At 35.5% G+C, this 18,923-nt stretch overlaps 2 non-coding genes across 2 annotated transcripts; both read right to left on the bottom strand.

Moving 5' to 3' along the window:
* Positions 1 to 423: 423 nt before the first annotated feature.
* Trnar-acg (transfer RNA arginine (anticodon ACG)) lies at positions 424 to 496 on the bottom strand. Its single transcript has one exon. It is a non-coding gene; the product is annotated as a tRNA-Arg (tRNA).
* Positions 497 to 12,677: 12,181 nt separating this feature from the next.
* On the bottom strand, positions 12,678 to 12,750 carry Trnak-cuu (transfer RNA lysine (anticodon CUU)). Its single transcript has one exon. It is a non-coding gene; the product is annotated as a tRNA-Lys (tRNA).
* Between the last annotated feature and the right edge of the window lie 6,173 nt (positions 12,751 to 18,923).

Raw genomic sequence — 18,923 nt, forward strand, 5'->3', positions numbered from 1 at the left:
TTAATATATCGGTGGTTTTTGAGAAAAGTGACATAATTCAAAAATACAAAATACTGAGGTGGGTCAGTTTTCTAGATAATTGACGCACCATTTCGATCACCTGACAAAACGACATTAACGCCATCTCTCAGAATTGCTTCACGATTCGCTTATGATGCTTTTCCAGATAAAAATATACATATAAACTCTGTAGTTGATTTTTGCTTTTAACGGCAGAACTCCGAATTTGAGTTAATTTTGAGTTGTGTTGCTTTTCTCGAAAACTATCGATATGAAACCTCAAAACCAAATTGTGATTTAAAGGCATCAAAACAAAGGTACGGTTTGGTGTGCAGGGTTAAGAGAGGGATTAAAAGATTTTTTTAACGATTTATTATTAAATATAATATTAATGAAAGGGGAAAAAAGTGAAAAATTTCGAAGCGACCCTGCCAGGAGTCGAACCTGGAATCTTCTGATCCGTAGTCAGACGCGTTATCCATTGCGCCACAGGGCCAATTATACAAAACTCGCCAAAGTGCTTATATTACACAATCGACTTAGAAAATAAATCTCCAACAGTAAAATAGAACAAAAAAAAAACAAAATCGTGTAGGTGCCAAGAGCTATCGAGCAATCAAAGTGCGGTGGTATTCAATTCTACTGGATAACAAAGTTGCAACAATTTTACTGAATTATAATATAATATATTTTTGGTTTGTATGTATGTATGTATGTAATACATGCAAATGCTAATTTATAGATTTGCAGGCTAGACGCAATTCAAGTTCAAATATTTTCGCTGGTGTGAGCAGTTTAGAAAATTCCTGTTCATAGCTGATTAGTTGTCACTGACTTCCACAGCGCTTTTGTGCGCAATTGGCAATCGCAGTATCTGAGGCCACTTTCATAAGTAATTCTAATTCTTTCTTGATTTAAAATAAAATATTTAAAAATTTTGACTATTTCAGATGTCACTATTTTTGATTCAAAATACGGCTCTCATCAATTGTATGTGAAAAATCACATCATTTAAATGTTCACCATCAGCACGTCTACTGTAAAATCCGCCAAGCAGTCGATTTATGAGTGCCTAAATTATGAGAACGTCGAGATATCGGTTTTGAAGGTTATTCAGCAACACTTTGCGCTACAGCAGCAATATTTTCAACAGAACGTCCAGTTTTTCCTTTGAATTATCGGCTTATTCGCATAATTATTTCCTCGAAAAAAAATCACGAATTTTGGGATATATTTTTACAATAAATTTCAATAATTTGAACGCGTTGTTGTTTCGTGTGAAATTGTACATCCTTCTTACTTGACAGATGTAAAAGATGACATAAAAAAAAGGTACCATCTGGGAATTACTCACTACTGACATCTGCGCGTCACTTTCGAAAGATAATAAAAGATTGATGAAAATGATGATTTTCAATAATTTTTTTTTGCTAGTCAATTGCTTTATTTTACAAAAATAATAACATAGCATTAATAGATCATGTTTCGACTTGATTTTAGCAAAATTTCAGCAAGAAAAAATAATAATTGTAAAAGCTATCGGAGAATTCCATGGTTCGTACGGGACAGATCGTACAAATTTTTACAGTTTACAACCTTAATTATAGACAAACCATAACTTTTTAAAACGAGTTATTTAGTGCACTAATACTGTGTGGTAGTTTTCTAAACGAAACCTATAAACGTGCTTTAAAATATTCACATATCTTTGCAAAATTAAAAAAAAATTATATGTTCGTACGGGACAGCTCCAGTCTACCACTACTCTGAGTTATAGTGAATTAAGTGAAATTTCAGCGAAACTAATAATATTAACAAGAAAACGAAAATGGCATTTGATTGTGATTGTATTACAGTTTATTAACACAACAAACACATTTAAAACATATTTAGTTTAATCCTTTCGCGATATTGTTGCCATATGGCAACAGTAAACTTTAAAAGGCCGTCAACACTCTCTTGTAATAAGTGTAAAGTTTGTTACATATTTTTAAAAATTGAAGTTTAATGGTTAAACAGAAATAAAATAAATAATAACCGCCCATTATATATCGGTAATACAACATTTTTAAAGAAAGCCTTCTGGCATATAGCACTTCACTCTAAAATTTGTATTTTGCATTTTTAGATTTTTGAGGCATTTTGGGCAAATGTTTCAACAATTTTTGAATAAAGTATATAGAAAAATGTTCAATCTGTCATTTGGCATATAAATATTTTTTCGCTCGCAGCTTTAAAAGCTGTGCTAATTTTTAAAACTAAGCTTGTTGCCATATGGCAACAAATTTCTCGTAAGGTGTTAACTTGCATTAGATTGCAGAAGAAGTTTATTTGCGATTGAAACTGGTAGCAGAGAGACGTGTTGTTGTTTGCGGAATATTATTTTCAAATATGGCAAGAAAAATTAGCGACAGTGTTATAGAAAAGATTTTGGAGAATTTCGAGGACTCAGATCTCTCAGACTTTGATAATTCGGAATCCGAAGAAATATTAGAGGATTTATTTGAGACATTTGACAATAATGAAACTTTTATGATGGAGGAGCTTAGTCGTCAAGGTCCGTATGATATAAGCATTACAAATATCAACGGGGAATGTAATGACGAACTAGTTTTGGATGAAAATGGCTCTAGCTCAGAAGCTGGTACTTCGAACTATCAACCAAAACAAGTAAATGAATTTCGATGGAAAAAGACTTCGTGGGCTCCTCCTCAAGCTGAGTTTTCTGAGTGTTATTCAAGTAACGCTGTAAGACTTCCAGTACAGTACTTTTTGGAGTATTTTACTGTAGAATTTTTTTAAGAAGTAGTGCAGGCGACAAACCAAGCCTCTCTTTTAAAAGACGGTCATCATTTAACTTAACGAAAGAAGAATTTTTTAAGTTTCTTGCTTTGGAGGTTATGATTGGGACAATTGGTTATCCCAGATTGTCTATGTACTGGACAGCGCCCACAGATATTCCGGCATTTCGTCAAAATATGACAAAGAATAGATTTCATGACAGCCGATGGCCTATGCTGCTAGTGCTGCTGCCTTCTTATATTTGTATAACTTGTTATTATACAAATTTAATAATAATAATAAGATTTCATTCCTGGCGAAACAACTTGAAGTTCACAACAAGTGATCCAGGCAATGACAAACTTTTCAGGATTCGTCCATTAATAAATATCTTTACTAAAAAGTTGTATACTACCCCCAAAGAAGAGAATCTTTGTGTGGATGAAATGATGGTACCTTTCAAAGGAAAGACTGTCCTTAGACAATACATGCCTAAAAAGCCAATAAAATGGGGAATTAAATTATTTTGTCCATGTAGTTCAAATGGCATGTTGTATGACTTTGAAATATATCAAGGAAAAAATACCGTTATTTCTGGACCAAAACTAGGGTTTTGCTCCGATATTGTAGTTCATCTCACAAGAACTATTCCCGAAAACAAAAACTTGAAGCTATTTTTTGACAACTATTTTTCTACACTTAATTTGATACTGTACTTACAGAAAAAAGGTATTTGGGCTACGGGTACAATTAGAGGAAATAGGTGTAGTAAAGTGCCTTTGCAATCTGAAAAGGAACTAAAAAAGGAAGGTTGAGGTAGTTTTGATTACCGCATCGAAAGGGAGGACAATCTTTATGTCATAAGATGGCTTGATGGAGGTGTTGTCCAATTGATTTCATCAATATATGGCAAAGAGCCGCTTAAAAATTTGCAATTATTTTTAGTTGAAAAAAAGACGAAAGTTGAAATAACTCAGCCCTACATTGTGGCTGTGTACAACAAGAATATGGGAGGAGTTGATAAAATAGACTTCCTTCTTTCATTGTGTAGAATATCGATACGGTCAAGAAAATGGACACTTAAAATATTCGACCACTTTATTGACCTGACCATATGCAACTCATGGCTGGAGTACAGGAAGGATCATGAGGGTAATAATAAAGGCCAAAAGCAGAAACACATGGATCTTAAGTAATTTTTATAGCTATAGTTTTCTATAATACTTTTTATGCTAATATTTTATGTTTTTAGTTTATATCCTTGTTCACGTTTTAATATGTATGTACGTGTATATTTATAATATTGAATGGATTTTTTTATTTTAAATATTTTGTTATTGTTGGAACTTTAGTTTAGAAATCTTGATTTATAAATAAATTGAAATTTTGATGTCCAACCAAATTTTATTAAATGTACGAACCTTTATGCAAAATCCAAAAATAAACTGTTTTTCTTTACCATACAAAACATTTAACATTAAAAAAAAAGCACTTAACAAAAAAAAAAAAAAATTATTTGTATTGTTATTGGTCCTAAAATAAATACCCAGACAAAAATTTGGATTTTGTGGATGGCGGAATAAAAAGATGTAGCGAAAGGGTTAAATGACTTATAGTGTAAAAATGAAAATGTTCGTACGGGACAAATTGTGTTCGTACGGGACGCGTACGAAATTCAGCTCTTAAATTTTGATTTTAACGTTCTCTAAAGGGGAAATTCGAGCATGGCTTTTACATGTAACTTCGCGCCCATTTGCTAATATTTCGTGAAATTTGGATATTCCGGGTATCGTGTATGCCCGGGTGTGAGTAATCGGCTTTTTATTTTTATTTTGCAGATTAGTATTTAGATTTACAAAAAATGGAGGCTTGGGATACCGAAAAGAGGATTTGGATAGTGCAGCGGTACCATGCTTTGCAGTCCATCATTTCGGTCCAAAGGGAATTTAGGCGGGAGTTTGGCGGCACTCCCCCGAGCAGATGGACCATTATGAGGCTGGTGAACATGTTTGCTGAATCTGGAAGCATCGCGCGCAGACCGTACCATCGAGATCCCCATGTTCGGGTCGAAGCCACAATCGCGGTTGTAGCATCGTCAATTCAGGCAAATCCAAGAGTTTCGACTCGTAACTTGTCGGCGCAAATTGGAGTTAGCAGACGGTCATTGCAGCGGATAGTTCATGATGACTTCAACTTGTTTCCGTACAAAGTTCAAATCACAAGCAAATTAAACCCTCTGGATTTGCCTATTCGCCTGGAATTTTGCCAAAAAATTATTGAAATGGCCGAAGAAGACCACAACTTCATAAATTGCTTGTTTATGTCTGATGAGGCCCATTTTGATCTAAACGGCAATGTAAACAAGCAAAATTGCCGTATATGGAGTCAATCAAATCTGCAAATACTCCATGAGATGGAACTGCACCCAGAACGAGTCACAGTGTGGTGCGCAGTTTCATCAAGGTGCATTGTCGGGCCATACTTCTTCGAAGAAAACGGTGTAACAGCGACTGTAAATGGGGACCGTTATTTAAACATGTTGAAGGAGTTTTTTTATCCAGAACTGCGGCGAAGACGTATCCCTTTTAACAGCATTTGGTTCCAGCAAGATGGAGCAACTGCACATATAGCCAGACCGGTTATGGAGGAGCTCCAACGAAAATTTAGAAATAAATTGATATCCAGAAATTCCACTTTCCGCTGGCCCCCAAGGTCACCTGACCTCACTGCACCAGATTTTTTTTATGGGGTTATCTCAAACAAGAGGTGTATAAAGCAAAACCAAGTAATTTGACTGAATTGAAGCAGTCCATCACAACAATAATTGAGGCGATCCCGACTTCAACCCTTCAGTGCGCAATGAACAATTTTCTCATCAGGTGTCGCATATGCGTGAATGAGCATGGAGGTCATTTACGTTCTATTATTTTCAAAACTAATTAGTTACATAAAATAAAATTGAATTATCTATACAATAAAAAAACAAAAAGTTAAATACATTGATTAGAAAAAAAGTTATTACGTTTTGTATAAACAATGTATAAACAATGTCTGGACGAAAGTAAAAATCTTTCACCATTTTGGTGGTTTCGTCATCGTTAATTGGTTCATTTATAGATTTATTCCTAACGTTATCAATACTAAGTCCAAGTTTTTTTGCCACAACCGCTACAGCAGCCTTTTTTTAGTGGGTGAACTGGGTAGACTTCGCATACATTTCTGTACAGCCTTAGCATACGTTTGCTTACATTTGTATGGAAAACATTCAGATTCGCAATCACCAACAATATTTGAACCAGCCTCCCTGTCTTGGGTTTGGATCAACTTTTTGGCTCTTTGGACTCTCTTTTTTTCTTTTTCGTACTTCTTCCTCTTCTGTATTTCTTCCTGGGTCATGGCTTCAGTTTTTCTTTTCCTCCCCTGTTTCAATCTTTCTTTTTCGTTGTTTTTGAAATCTGGACTTTTTTTTCGTTTCTCGTCTCTCCATTTTTTAGTTAAAAGAAAAACTTATATGCCGTGTTCGTACGGGACAAAATTTAATGACTGAATATTGAACTTATTTGCGATGCAAACTGAAATCAATGCTTTACAAGTAAAAAGAGCACCAGTAGTTTGCTTTAAATGTAAAGTAATCGAAACAAATAAGTTGAGAGCACAAAAATAACTGTACAGTGTTAAGTGCGTTCGTACGGGACATCATCGAACCATTTTTTTAAAAGAGCATATCTGCGTTGTTCATAAATAAACTTTTTTTTAATATTACGTTTCAAAACGTAAAGGTTTGTTCATTTAACACCAATTATCAATTTCACGCTATATGTCACACATAATGAGAACTACATAAGCGCTTAAACTTGACCAAATTTCGATAGAAGAAAATAAAATTTTTATAAGTTGTTTTTGTTGTAAAAAAAGATACTTCAAACTGAGGTCAAGTAAAAGGTCGATGTTTATAATGAAGATTGATATATTTTAAATACATTAACACTAATATAATCATCCGCAAATGCAATTTGTTCGGCGGTCGAAATTTACCATTTTCCATGGAATGCTCCATATACACACTCTGCTTTGTTTTCGATGTTCTAAATGGGGCAGCTGGCTTGCCTTTACTCTTGGAGTGCATTTTCACATACCGCCAAAAAATCTTCGGAGTAATGATTTATTCTCTCTAGAGCGGGTTAGAACTGTTCAAGACTCGAAAGCAGCTTTGATTAGAACATTGAAAGTGTTTAACCAGATTTCAAGTTTTCAAGAATTCACTTGCAGCAAAGAACGTGGGCAGAGAGGAAAATTAGTACCCTTTTGAGATATTTTTTTCCTACATTTCGTGACATTACTGCGCTAATGGCAGTTCATAGCTTCTGATTCGTTAGGAATTTACCAGTTGCTCTCCGTGCACGTGCATCCAATTTAGCACATTTGAGTGAACCTAAATGGACAGACGGACATACAAATTGATGTCGCTTCGCATCGAGTTTGAGAAGTTCGAATTCAACAAAAATGTCACAATAAATTGATGATTTGTAAGGCGAAACAATGAATTGAATTTTACTAATAAACGTTCATGAAAGCGTATGCTTGTTTGCACTGTAAATATGTACATACATATATAGGGTTTTTCAGTAAGAGCGCTTCAACTTTTGAACTTTTTTGAATAAAACACAAACGATTTGACTTTTTTAACTAATTTTTTTTTTTTTATTATCGAGTTTGAACATATACATTTAAGTATGAAATTCGATTTCTTTTGCATGACCACCGCGTGCACGTTTTACGAAGTCCAATCGTTGAACCCAATTTTCGACTACTCTTTTGCATAAATCGGCCGAAATACCAGCAATTTCGCGTTCAATATTGGCTCTGAGCTCACAAATCGTCGCCGGCTTGTTACTGTAGACCAATGACTTCACATAACCCCAAAACGGGACGGCTTGTTAAATGGACCGTAAAATGGCCGTGATGCTCTTAAAGTAGCAGCAACAGAACGATTATTTTCATAAAAAATTTGCACGATTTGCAATCGTTGCTCAAGTGTGTAGCGTTCCATGATGAAATGTATACTAATGAAGCTTACAAATGACAAGCGAAAAATAAAAAATATTGCGTCGTTCGCCCTCCCTATCCGAAAAAAGTTGAAGCGCACCTATTGAATAACCCTATATATATGTCCCTTTGCATTACTAACATTCACATAAATATGCGCATTTACATTCTTAACGTCTCGTAACTAAATTTTTGATGTTTTTCAACGGTCGGTTTCAATGAAATTGCCAATCGAGATAGCAAATTGAATGAAGTTGGCAATTCATGTTACGCAGTATTTTAAGTCATGAATTGCCAACATCTGTGAAGCAATGAGTTGTACTTTTGCATGTTTGACAGCCTTTTGGTGTTGTTTGTGACGCTCACAAAGGCAGAAATTTTGATAATTTTAGTTCCAGGTTGTGCATTTCGCTTCTTTGCAGAAAGGGATTCACGCAGAATCTCGGCGTTCTGCTTTCCCCTTCACTACATGAATCAAAGAATGCTTTCAAACAATCAAGAGCGCGAACACAACGCACTGGCTTAGGTGAGAGGTGAAATGGTTGAAGTGGCACTCTGGCACTCTGGCACTAAAGCGCCGTACTGGCTTACTTGATGACATTTTCAAAATGACGATAACAGAATATGGAACTGCCCCCACTTCAATCACTTCAATCTAATTTGAGAGTTATTTGTATAGTTGTTTGTAATGAACAATTAAGTGCCGACATGTTAAGCAACATACACACATACATACATATGTATGTATATGCATGTGCAAGTGCATAGCTGAGTATGCAGGAAGAGAGCCGCATTGTTTTGTTTATTTGCTTCTCTACAATAATAACTTTTGCATTTTCATAAAATTGCTTTGTTGTTGTTGTTTTTCAGTAGGTTAAGTTCAGTCATTCGCCTCGAATAATTAGCAAACGCACAACAAAAACAATAAATAGAAAAGCGCACTGGCCACTACGGCTAGTTAAACTGATTAATTCAGACCCGAGCAAATCAAACAAATAAAAATTTTAAATAAAATACAAATAAAACAAAATTGAATCGAATACCATAGAATTGGCTTGCTTTGAATTGATTTTGTAATGAAAAACAAAAGGAAAAAAAAAAAACAAAAATAAGAACAAAAACCAAAAACAAAAAAACACAAAAAAATAAACGGAAGGCAGCGTAATCACTTTGAAATAAAATTATACATACAACAACAATAGCAAAAAAAGTTATGGCACTGAAAGCAACAAAATATAAGCCATGCGAAATTAGCAAAAATCCATAACTTTTAAATGGCAATGAAAGTGTTCGTTTTTTGTATATATTTTTACCTTTTTTATTTTTTATGTTAATATTATATTTTTTTGATTTATTGCATTCAATTTTTGATTAATTCAATTTTGCAAAGCCACCTAACAATAAAATTTCAATTATAATTTAAATAAAAAAAATGTGCATATGACTTTAAATAATAATCTATTTTTTATATGGGGTGGTATTTTTAAAATAACAAAAAAAAAAAAAAAGAAAACAGTAATATTGCAGACATTTTTTGTTACTTTTAGAATTTATTCAATTTTTCTTTGTTTTCGCTAGTCACAGAGATGAATGGACGTCCGTGAGGAGACAAATCATCAGCCAGAGCACGAACGGCTTCAGCTCTTCGTACATTTCCGATATTTATTTATTTATTAATCTTCAAAAATTTAACAAGCAAGCCAAATTGAGGAGTTAATGTAACGGGTGTTTATTTTTTTAGCTGCATGGGAACTATCGATATCGATAACCATGGTTCGACAGCTGAGAATGGAAGACTGTGTTGACATTTCTGTTCAGTAAGGTTCCGCAAGTCATCATGAATCGTTTAACGCCAGCACAACGTTTGCAAATTGTGGAAATTTACTTTGAAAAAAAAAAATCTCTTCGAGAAAATTGTAGAGTACCAGAGGAGGGAGCTGCCGTTATGGTGAATGGCGAGCGCTATCGAGCTGTGCAGACTGAATTTTTACTTCAAAAAATTAATCAGCTAAACATCGACGACATTTGGTTTCAACAAGACGGCAACTTGCCACACGAAGCATTTAATAATCAATTTATTGCAATATTCCTGCCCCCATTGAAGTCATGAAAAAGTAGTCAAAAATTGGACAGATCGAATGGGCTACATAACTCGTAGCCGAGGCGGACATATGCCAGATATAGGTATGTAATATTCGAAAAATAAATGTCATGAATTTATCTACTGCATTCCAACAATATTTTTGTTTTGTACTAACATTTTAAGTTCTCAAGCCCTAAAAAAACATCCGATACATATTACATATTTAAGAACTTAAATTTAGTTCACAAAATTTGACTTTGAGAAAGCAAAATCAAGCAGGTTCGAATTAGCAATAGGTTCATCCCTCGCAAAAATGTTATAAGACGAGTGTTTTTGTTGTGCTCCTGAGTTTTACACTTTTATCTGAGTATTTTTGCTATTAAAATTGGCTGTATAATAACAATAACTTCCTTTTACTGAGTACCAAAATGTGAGATTGTTTTCTGTGATGCCAACAACACGCAAAAATCCACAGCGCAAAGTTTCATCATCACCTCCAAAAACACCAAAAATCTCCACATCGGCTGTAATAAAACTCGAAGAGCAGCGAATCGCCATCTTCGAGGAGCTAACAACCATAGTGAAGAGTAATAAAAAGCTATGGGGAAAGAGTCATGCAACAAATCTGTGAATTAAATTGGGAAATATCAATTTTAAAACTTTCCATAACCGCTATTGAGACGAGAGTGACTGAGATTGAGAACTCTTGTGCCAAGGTTAAAAATATGCATTAAGAAATTGTTGCTGTCGCGCTCAGCTCACTGAATTACAAAGCAGCGCAGTCGCCACAGAAATCGTAATAAATGGTATCCCTGAAGTTGTTGGTGAGAATTTGCCAACATCTTGGCGAAACTGTGCGGTGCAGTGCAATACATAACACCGCCACTGCGGGAGGCGGTCAGATTGCACGCACCAATCGTCGTTAAAGGGGTCTCTTCATATGACCCGACACAGCTCTTTAAATAAATTGCAGCCTTGTGCAAGTCCTGCAAAAGATCTCTCAAACTCTCTGACATTGATCAGCCCGGATATGAGAATGTATATCTGCATGAGAGTTAACGAAAACTCTGTGATGCTTTACGATTTTCGATGTGGATCATCACGATAGGAATGCATTGATATATCGGATTTTTGGTATATCGGACTCACTCGCTCGATAAATGATTGACAATGGTAAAAAACCTACAACTTCTTATTCAGTTGATATATTTCTTCTGTAGTTGAAAAGTTCGAGATTTTGATACTTGTCTTTCTTGGCCCAGCATTAAAACAAAAATGATCCATATGTCATGTGGATGGGGCCCGATACGAGGGGAATGGAAGAGCGCAATCGTTGGGTTTATTATTATTATGCATTGCTATACCTAAGCCGTGATGGCAAACCGATAGAATTGAGCAAGTTTCATGGTCACTTATTTCCGCATCGTTACACATCGAAATTGCGGCAATATTTAAAAGCAAATTACAGTGGCTAACAATGAAATAATATTTCTACCAAATTTAAGCTGTATTGACAGGTGTATTGATATGTAATACCTCAACATACGAGTACATATGTATACCCCTTTTAAGCGTTCGCTCTAACTTCCCCTCCAAATTGTTGGAACGGTTTGAGAAGACTTATCATGCACGGAACGTACTCGGCGATTCGGCATTGGCTTTTAAAGAGAAGCTCTGCCTAGACATCTGTCAAGAATATGTGAGTCTAACTACAGTGAAAGCTCGATACAGCGAACCTTGATAAAACGAAAAAAATCAATATAAACAAAATGCTTACTGTGTCCCCGGAAAAAACATTTTTTTTGCTAAATTTCTAATACAAAAATGCTCCATAGATATATTATATATACATAGTTTATATTTTATTGCTCTGAAATAATGCTATGTTGATATTTAGTTGATTTTGAAAATGGTCTAAGTCATGTAAAGCTACAAGCAATTTTGTAAAAGATTTATACAAAACTTAATAATAATAAAAAAATTTTACTATTCGAGACCATAAAAAGCTGAAAAAACACATATGTATGTGTGTTTGACAAAATTGAAAAAAAAATACGATCGGTCCATGTAAGGATCCGGAGCCCACAGTCTTCGTGGTATCAGCATGACGCGTTGATCAGTATGAGCTTATACATTAGGCCGGGTCGATTTGTGGGGAGGCAAAAAATCGCCCATTGCTCTGTGAAAATCATATTCTAGGGATCAAAATAAGAAACTTTGCCGAAGGAACCATACCTCTAAAACGAATTCTGATGTCCCCCAATTTGGGTCGAACTTTTTAGTTTCTTTTCTATAACTCACTTAAATTAATTTTTTCATTTACATATGTTCTGACTAAATAAATTTCTTAAGAGAAAAAATAGATATTATTATAAATAAATAATAAATATTATTATAAAAAAATAAAATAAAGAAAAAACATAGCCATTTAGCTGAAGGCAAAAAATGGTGACATTTTTAAATTGGGGGACATCAGAATTCGTTTTAGAGGTATGGTTCCTTCGGCAAAGTTTCTTATTTTGATTCCTAGAATACGATTTTCACAGAGCAATGAGCGATTTTTAAATCGACCCGCCCTATTATACATAGAATAAATATTGAGCCATTCCATGTGTATGGACCGTAGTATCTTGGATCACTACATTTTCTGAGCAATTGCTTCACCCCTTTACTAACTAAATTTGATTAAATTTTTATATTTGTTGATTATGTGTTTAAATATATAATCAATAGCACTTGTCTTATTTCGTATAAAAGAAAATACTTGCGCCCAACGTGGGGCTCGAACCCACGACCCTGAGATTAAGAGTCTCATGCTCTACCGACTGAGCTAGCCGGGCAGTTGTGTGCTTGGCGGCCAAAAGTGCGATTGCTTCGGTGGCGAAAGATAAATTTTTTAGGACCGGATCAAGATATATAAATCTGATATATAACACAAATATACATACGAATACATATCTTATTTATATATGTGTGCGTGTATGCATATAAATGCGAACATTTGTTTATTGTGCTTAGTTTACACATTCCTGCACTCATTCAATGAAATTTTGGTGTTATGTGCATGCTTGGGGAGGTTTACAAGTTCACTTATACCCGTTAGGGGGCGCTGGGATCGAAAAAAATATTTTAAAAACTCGTATTTGTATTCAGAATATATTTAACTTAGCTGCATATGAAACATACGTCTGCTGAACAACTCCTCATGTTACATCTACGGACGCCCGAGTAGTGGAACTGAGATATGCGCAACCTACTAAAGACACCTTCGATTCGCCACTTCTCTGCTCGCTATGTTTGGGCTCTATTCGCTTGATGAAAAATTTGCTTGTGAAAGCAACAACAAAGTTATCGAGCAGGAATCATCACTAGCGAGTGTGGTTATATCTCAATAAACTGGTATAAGATATGTTCATGTGTCCCAATTGCTTCATCGATTCGCCACGTGCTAACGCTTGACGAAACGAAGACGCCTTTCATCTCATAGAGTTGGTATAACTCACAATATTCAATGCTGTCAACTCTCTTTTCTGATACTTTCTCTCTTTATTAGACTGTGTTCAGACGCTCGTAACTTTTGGTAGAGAGGTCGATGGTGAAGGGCAACGAGTTGCTCGTGGTCGGTCAACATGCTTTGTGTTCTAGCTATTTTCAATATTTTTGTTGAATGTAGACTAAAAAGAAAAAAGAGAAATGCAAGCAACTCGATTAGTCGTATCTGAACGCAATCGTACTAATACTCATTGAGTGCTTCCAACGTGTTTTTATTTGTGCCAGCTGAAGCAAGCTAATCGTCACTCGTTAACGCATGGCGAATTGAAGAGGGCCACAGTATTCGGTCGTTCATGAGAAACGATGACGTCGCAGAAAAAATGCCAGAAACACGGCAATGAAAATCAGAATGGCACCAAATCAGAATAACTGACAGTTATTGGATTGGAGGGAACGTTTGGACGTATTTTAAACAAAAAATATTTGAATTCATTTATGAAAATATAAGTTTAATATTAATCAATTTTATATGCTCTGTTATGTGCTACAATTTCTTGACATCTTTCAGGTAATCTGTGAATTACGGTTTTGTAGATGTTTTCGTGCTTGAAGTAAAAAAATAGTTAGAAAAAATAGAAACACTTTCAAAAGACTTGCATTCTTTTGCCATTAAATAATTTTGCAGAGATCTGGACAAGTAATAATCAGATGGTGCAATGTTAGGTGAATATGGTGGGTGACTAAGGGCTTCCCTTATGCGTTTTTGTTGTGTAACAAATTCAGTATGCGGGCGAGCATTATCGAACACTATTCCTTTTATGGATGCCTTTTTTGTTTGATGGCTGCATTCAATTTATCCAGCTGATTGAAGTACGAGTCCGCGTTGGTGGTTTTCCCCAGTTTCAGCAATTTGTAGTACACTGGACCTTTCCTATCCCATCACGAACAAAGCAGTACTTTTCGTTGATGGATACTTGCCTTTGGAATGGGTTGCTGACGATGTTCCTGGTTTGCAGTAAGATTTGTTTCTCTTAAAATTCTCGTAAAGAATCCACTTTTCATGTCCAGTAATCGGCTTCTCCAAAAACGGCTCCTCATTGTGTCTTATCAGATGTGATGAATACATTCTTACCCGATCAGACAAATTCTTTTCCGTTAATTCATGTGGAACCTTAATACTTTGCTTTGACGCGAACCCCAGAGATTTAATGTGATTTCCAACAGTTGTCTGATGAATGCCAAAATCTTCTGCAATTTCTCGCCTTGTTAAATATGCAACGCAAAAATCATTATCGATCGTGGATGGTCGTCCAGATCGATCACTTTCGTAGAGGCTCAGATCCCCGGAACGAAATTTTTACATGAAACCGATGCGTTGCTTCTTTTTTGGAAATCATACAAATGCACTTTACCCACTGACATGTTTCTCACTTTAAGTATCAGAAGTAAATGATGAACTTACAAGGACTCTTTTTATATTATACAGAAGGTAAAAAAAAAAAAAATCCCAATGACTCACTAGCCAGATGTTTTTTATTTAGAAGAAAAATTATCTTTCAATTTAAAATACGACAGAACTTTCCCTTCAACCTAATTATAGGAAAGCGGACCTATTGGAGTCAGAGAACTTACAGAAGAAAGAAAAATCGTGCCGATTATCTGTTAGAAAAAGTAGTGTTTCTGCACATTTTAAAAGACTTGTATAAATTATAAAATATTTATTTGTTAACCAAAAGAAATTACAATAATAATCTAAGCTTAGCAAAGCTAGCAACCGTATTGATCACCAAATTGGTCCACTTTAAATAGAACTCCCATTAACCAATTCCAATCGAATGAAGGTGAACTTAACACTTATTTGCTCTTTCCTGTTCATTGCTTTGTGCGCTCTCACAGTTGTGGTCTCTCACTTGCTTAGCAACTGCGAGCGTCGCGTGTGATGTTCGCTTTTAACTGCACTCGCTCTCCCAGCAGCCGACTCACACTTGCATTGTAACTGCATGCGATGCTGTAGAGTCGTGCGTGTATGATGTTCGCTAGTTGGACAGCAGAGAGCATGTTCGTTCACGTACTTAGGTGCCCAGCAGTTATTTCTGCTTAACTTATATCCTAACTTAATTATTGTGATATTTTAATTTGTTTATTAACCTACCCTAACGTTGTAGATATGCATGCTCGCCAAGCTTATCACTCCTAATACATTTGCCAACCCTTATTGTAACCCTATAATCAGAGAAGGTTCCATTAACATTCTCGCTATAATACTTCATTACTGTCTTAAAATTGGTCGCATACTTTTACTCTTTCTAAGAAATGTTTTGCAATGAATGGCGTTTGTATGCCTTCTTTCTTGGGGTAGGTTGTCGTTTGCACAAATTAATATACAAATAGGTATGTATGTTTACGTATACGCTTTTACTCGTGTGACTACAAAAGCAAGTCCACATATTTTTCACTCGTCATAATCTGCTCAATCGTCATCTTAACTTGTCTGTTGTGCTTTACTTATTGTCTGTCGTCTGTGGCTATTCTTACAATATGTTGCTAGTCTGCTATTTTTATAAATTTTATTTTTATTGTTATTCTAATTTGTTGTTTTTTTTTTTCAATTTTTGTCTGTCCACGTGGTGTGACGTTTTTCTGTTTATTTTGCGTCTATGTAGAATGGGTTTTTTCATTATTTGTTGCTCTTCCAGTCTCTTTGTGCCTTTAGACTCTTTTTTTTGGCGCAATGTTTATTTAAGTAATCAAAGGCGTAGAATTCACAGCTTCATTAAGAAATATGCTACCAGTAAAGCTCCCTTTCTTGGTGTTACATACAGTGGTATGTAGTGAAATAGAGCCGCTCCTAAAAAGGCTTTCGAATATACAGATTTGACAAAAACTTGCAGTTTTTATGGATTTCTATGTTCAAAAAATTTATTGAAATAAATGTCGGAATTCAAAATAATTTTTTTTTTTCAAAACTTTTTTTTTTATTTTTCAACATATCGTCCCCTTAGTATAACAATAGCCTATGTGCTCATAGGCTATTATTTTTTTATTGAATTTTTGGATTCTCCATCGTCGATATTATATGTGGTCAAAATTTTGTCAAATTCTAGTTCCACAAAGTGGGTGAAAACGTCAGTCAAAAAATAATAAATATTTACAGACATAACGAGATTTGAGTGAGAGCTACTTTCGACAAAAAGTTTGAAATTCATTTTCTCAAAACATCAAAAAATTGATAGGCTATTTTAATACTAAGGGGACGATATGTACATCTCTGTCTCGGCGATGACTTCCTCTTTTGAACTAAATTTTTCTCCACGAGCCATTTCTTCATATTAGGGAACAAGAAAAAGTCGCAGGGAGCCAGATCGCGTGAATACGGGGGTGCGGCAGCTATTCATAACGAAATCCACGCAGTTTGGCGGCGGCAACTCCGGATGAATGTGCTGGTGCGTTATCGTGGTGAAGCAGCACGTTTTTTTCACCAAATGCGGTTCAATAACTCACTGTAGTATTGTCCAGTGATTGTTCTTATTTTTTTCTAAAAAATCTTTGAGTATGACGCCATTCGCATCCCAAGCAATCGTCGATATGACCTTTCCGGCCGATGAGAATGTCTTCGCCTTTTTGGGGCAGATTCACCGGGAGAAATCCATTGTTTTAATTGTTGCTTAGCTTCTGGTGTGCAATGATAAATCCAAGTTTCATCAACGGAGACAACTCAATGCAAAAATTCCTTCGGATCTTACTTAAATTGCTCTGCTTTGAAGTCAACAGCCGCATCCGCTTGTTGCTGCTTGTGAGCAATCGCAGCTCCCCCCGGCCGACAATTTTTTCATCGCCAACTTATCCAGTAAAATATTGATTGCCGTTCCGGTCGACACGCCTACGGCCTCTGTTACTTCGCGCACTTTCGTTCGTCGATCGGCGAATATCATGTCGTGGACGTTTTGAATGATTTCCTCGGTAACCACGTCTGCCGGGCGTGCTGGTTTCGCCCACGTTTTAATTCGTTGAACAAATATCTAACTGTGGTAGACAGACCCATAGACAGCATCCAACTTTTATCTCCTCGAATTTTTTCCCATCCAAAAACAAAAAGCACATTGCCGAACGATACTGCACTTTTTCCATCTCAGCGAAAATCACGAAACAAGTCTTACTGTCTTACTCGAATAGCTGCCAAATTCAAACTAACCCTTTAATCAGTCTAAAATTTGTTTTGCCGTCGTTTGATAGGTGGTAACACACGATTCTAACACCAACTTCCCTCAGGAACGCCTTCTGTCATCAAACACGAGTACTTATTGCACCGCCCTGGTACATATTAGACCCGCGTCTTTTTTGCCCATGTCTTAATTTGAAGAAAGAAAGAAGATTTATGCCTATTTTGTAGACTCTAAAGCTGCTTTCGACAAAATGTCCAGTGACGCGTCGATATATAAGTTACATTCCATTGGCCTATCTAAAAAAGTAGTAAGAATTTTGTGCAGCACTATTTTACAGTCCATCTCTGTATTATTTCTTCAGCTTTCGTCTATTTTGTATGTACAAGAATCAGCTACATCATATTTATATTTATATATTATATTTTGATTTTACTTTTTGTGCTTTTATTCTTGAAATTGTGGATGTCTCATTGTTTGTGAAGCAATTTACTCAAGTGGTTTTAATGCTTTGTGAAACTACTTTCATTTCAAATTTCTTAAGTGTATACATACATACATACATACATATGTACTTGACAGGAAAACTACAGATATACATACATACACATCTACATTTTGCTAAAATTTGGCATGCGTAGTGTTAAAAAGTGAGGAAAATGCAAACTAAATATTTAGAAAACCTTTTTTTATTGTATTTTGCTGGTACATGGTGGCGCAAAATTAATCACCCTAGACAGCTGCAGTATACAAACAGACGAACAAAGCATCACGCAAAGGTTTAAATAAAGATTTCCATCACTCAAAAACATTTTTGTTATTTAATTAGTAAAAAAAAATTTCAAGAAAAAAAATTGGATAATTAATTTTGCGGCACAATTTTTGTCTGGTATAACACGTTAAAAGAGGGGTGAGGTTCAGCGAGGTAGACAAGGCTAATTTACTGGGTCAGCAGCCCTTGGGCGGGAAAAAGCGGGTCATTCGGGTACATAGAGCCGACGTCCGAATGACCTTATCGGAGTCTGACCACCGCGCATTGCAGACGAAGAGCTTCAGCTGTCTCGTGAAATCCGCGTAACTTTGGCTCAATAACGGTCTGGAGTTTTTGTATGGATAGAACTTGTTCTTGCAGTAGGCAAAACTCATGAAACTGAAATTTGAAAAGTCGAGCCAAGAAGCACCGAAAGATTTGGTAACTCCTAAAACACTCAGGCTACAAAGCCCATTGTATTTAAAGCTCTGAAAAGTGAAAGGGTAGATAGTCCAGGAGGAAAGGAGAGAAGTAACAGAAGAAAAAAGATGGGATAGAATAGAGAAATATAGACTTCTGAGAATTTTCCAAATTCTTTGGTAAATCTGAA

This window comes from Anastrepha obliqua, chromosome 4, assembly GCF_027943255.1.
Source record: "Anastrepha obliqua isolate idAnaObli1 chromosome 4, idAnaObli1_1.0, whole genome shotgun sequence".
NCBI classification, from domain to species: Eukaryota; Metazoa; Arthropoda; class Insecta; order Diptera; family Tephritidae; genus Anastrepha; species Anastrepha obliqua.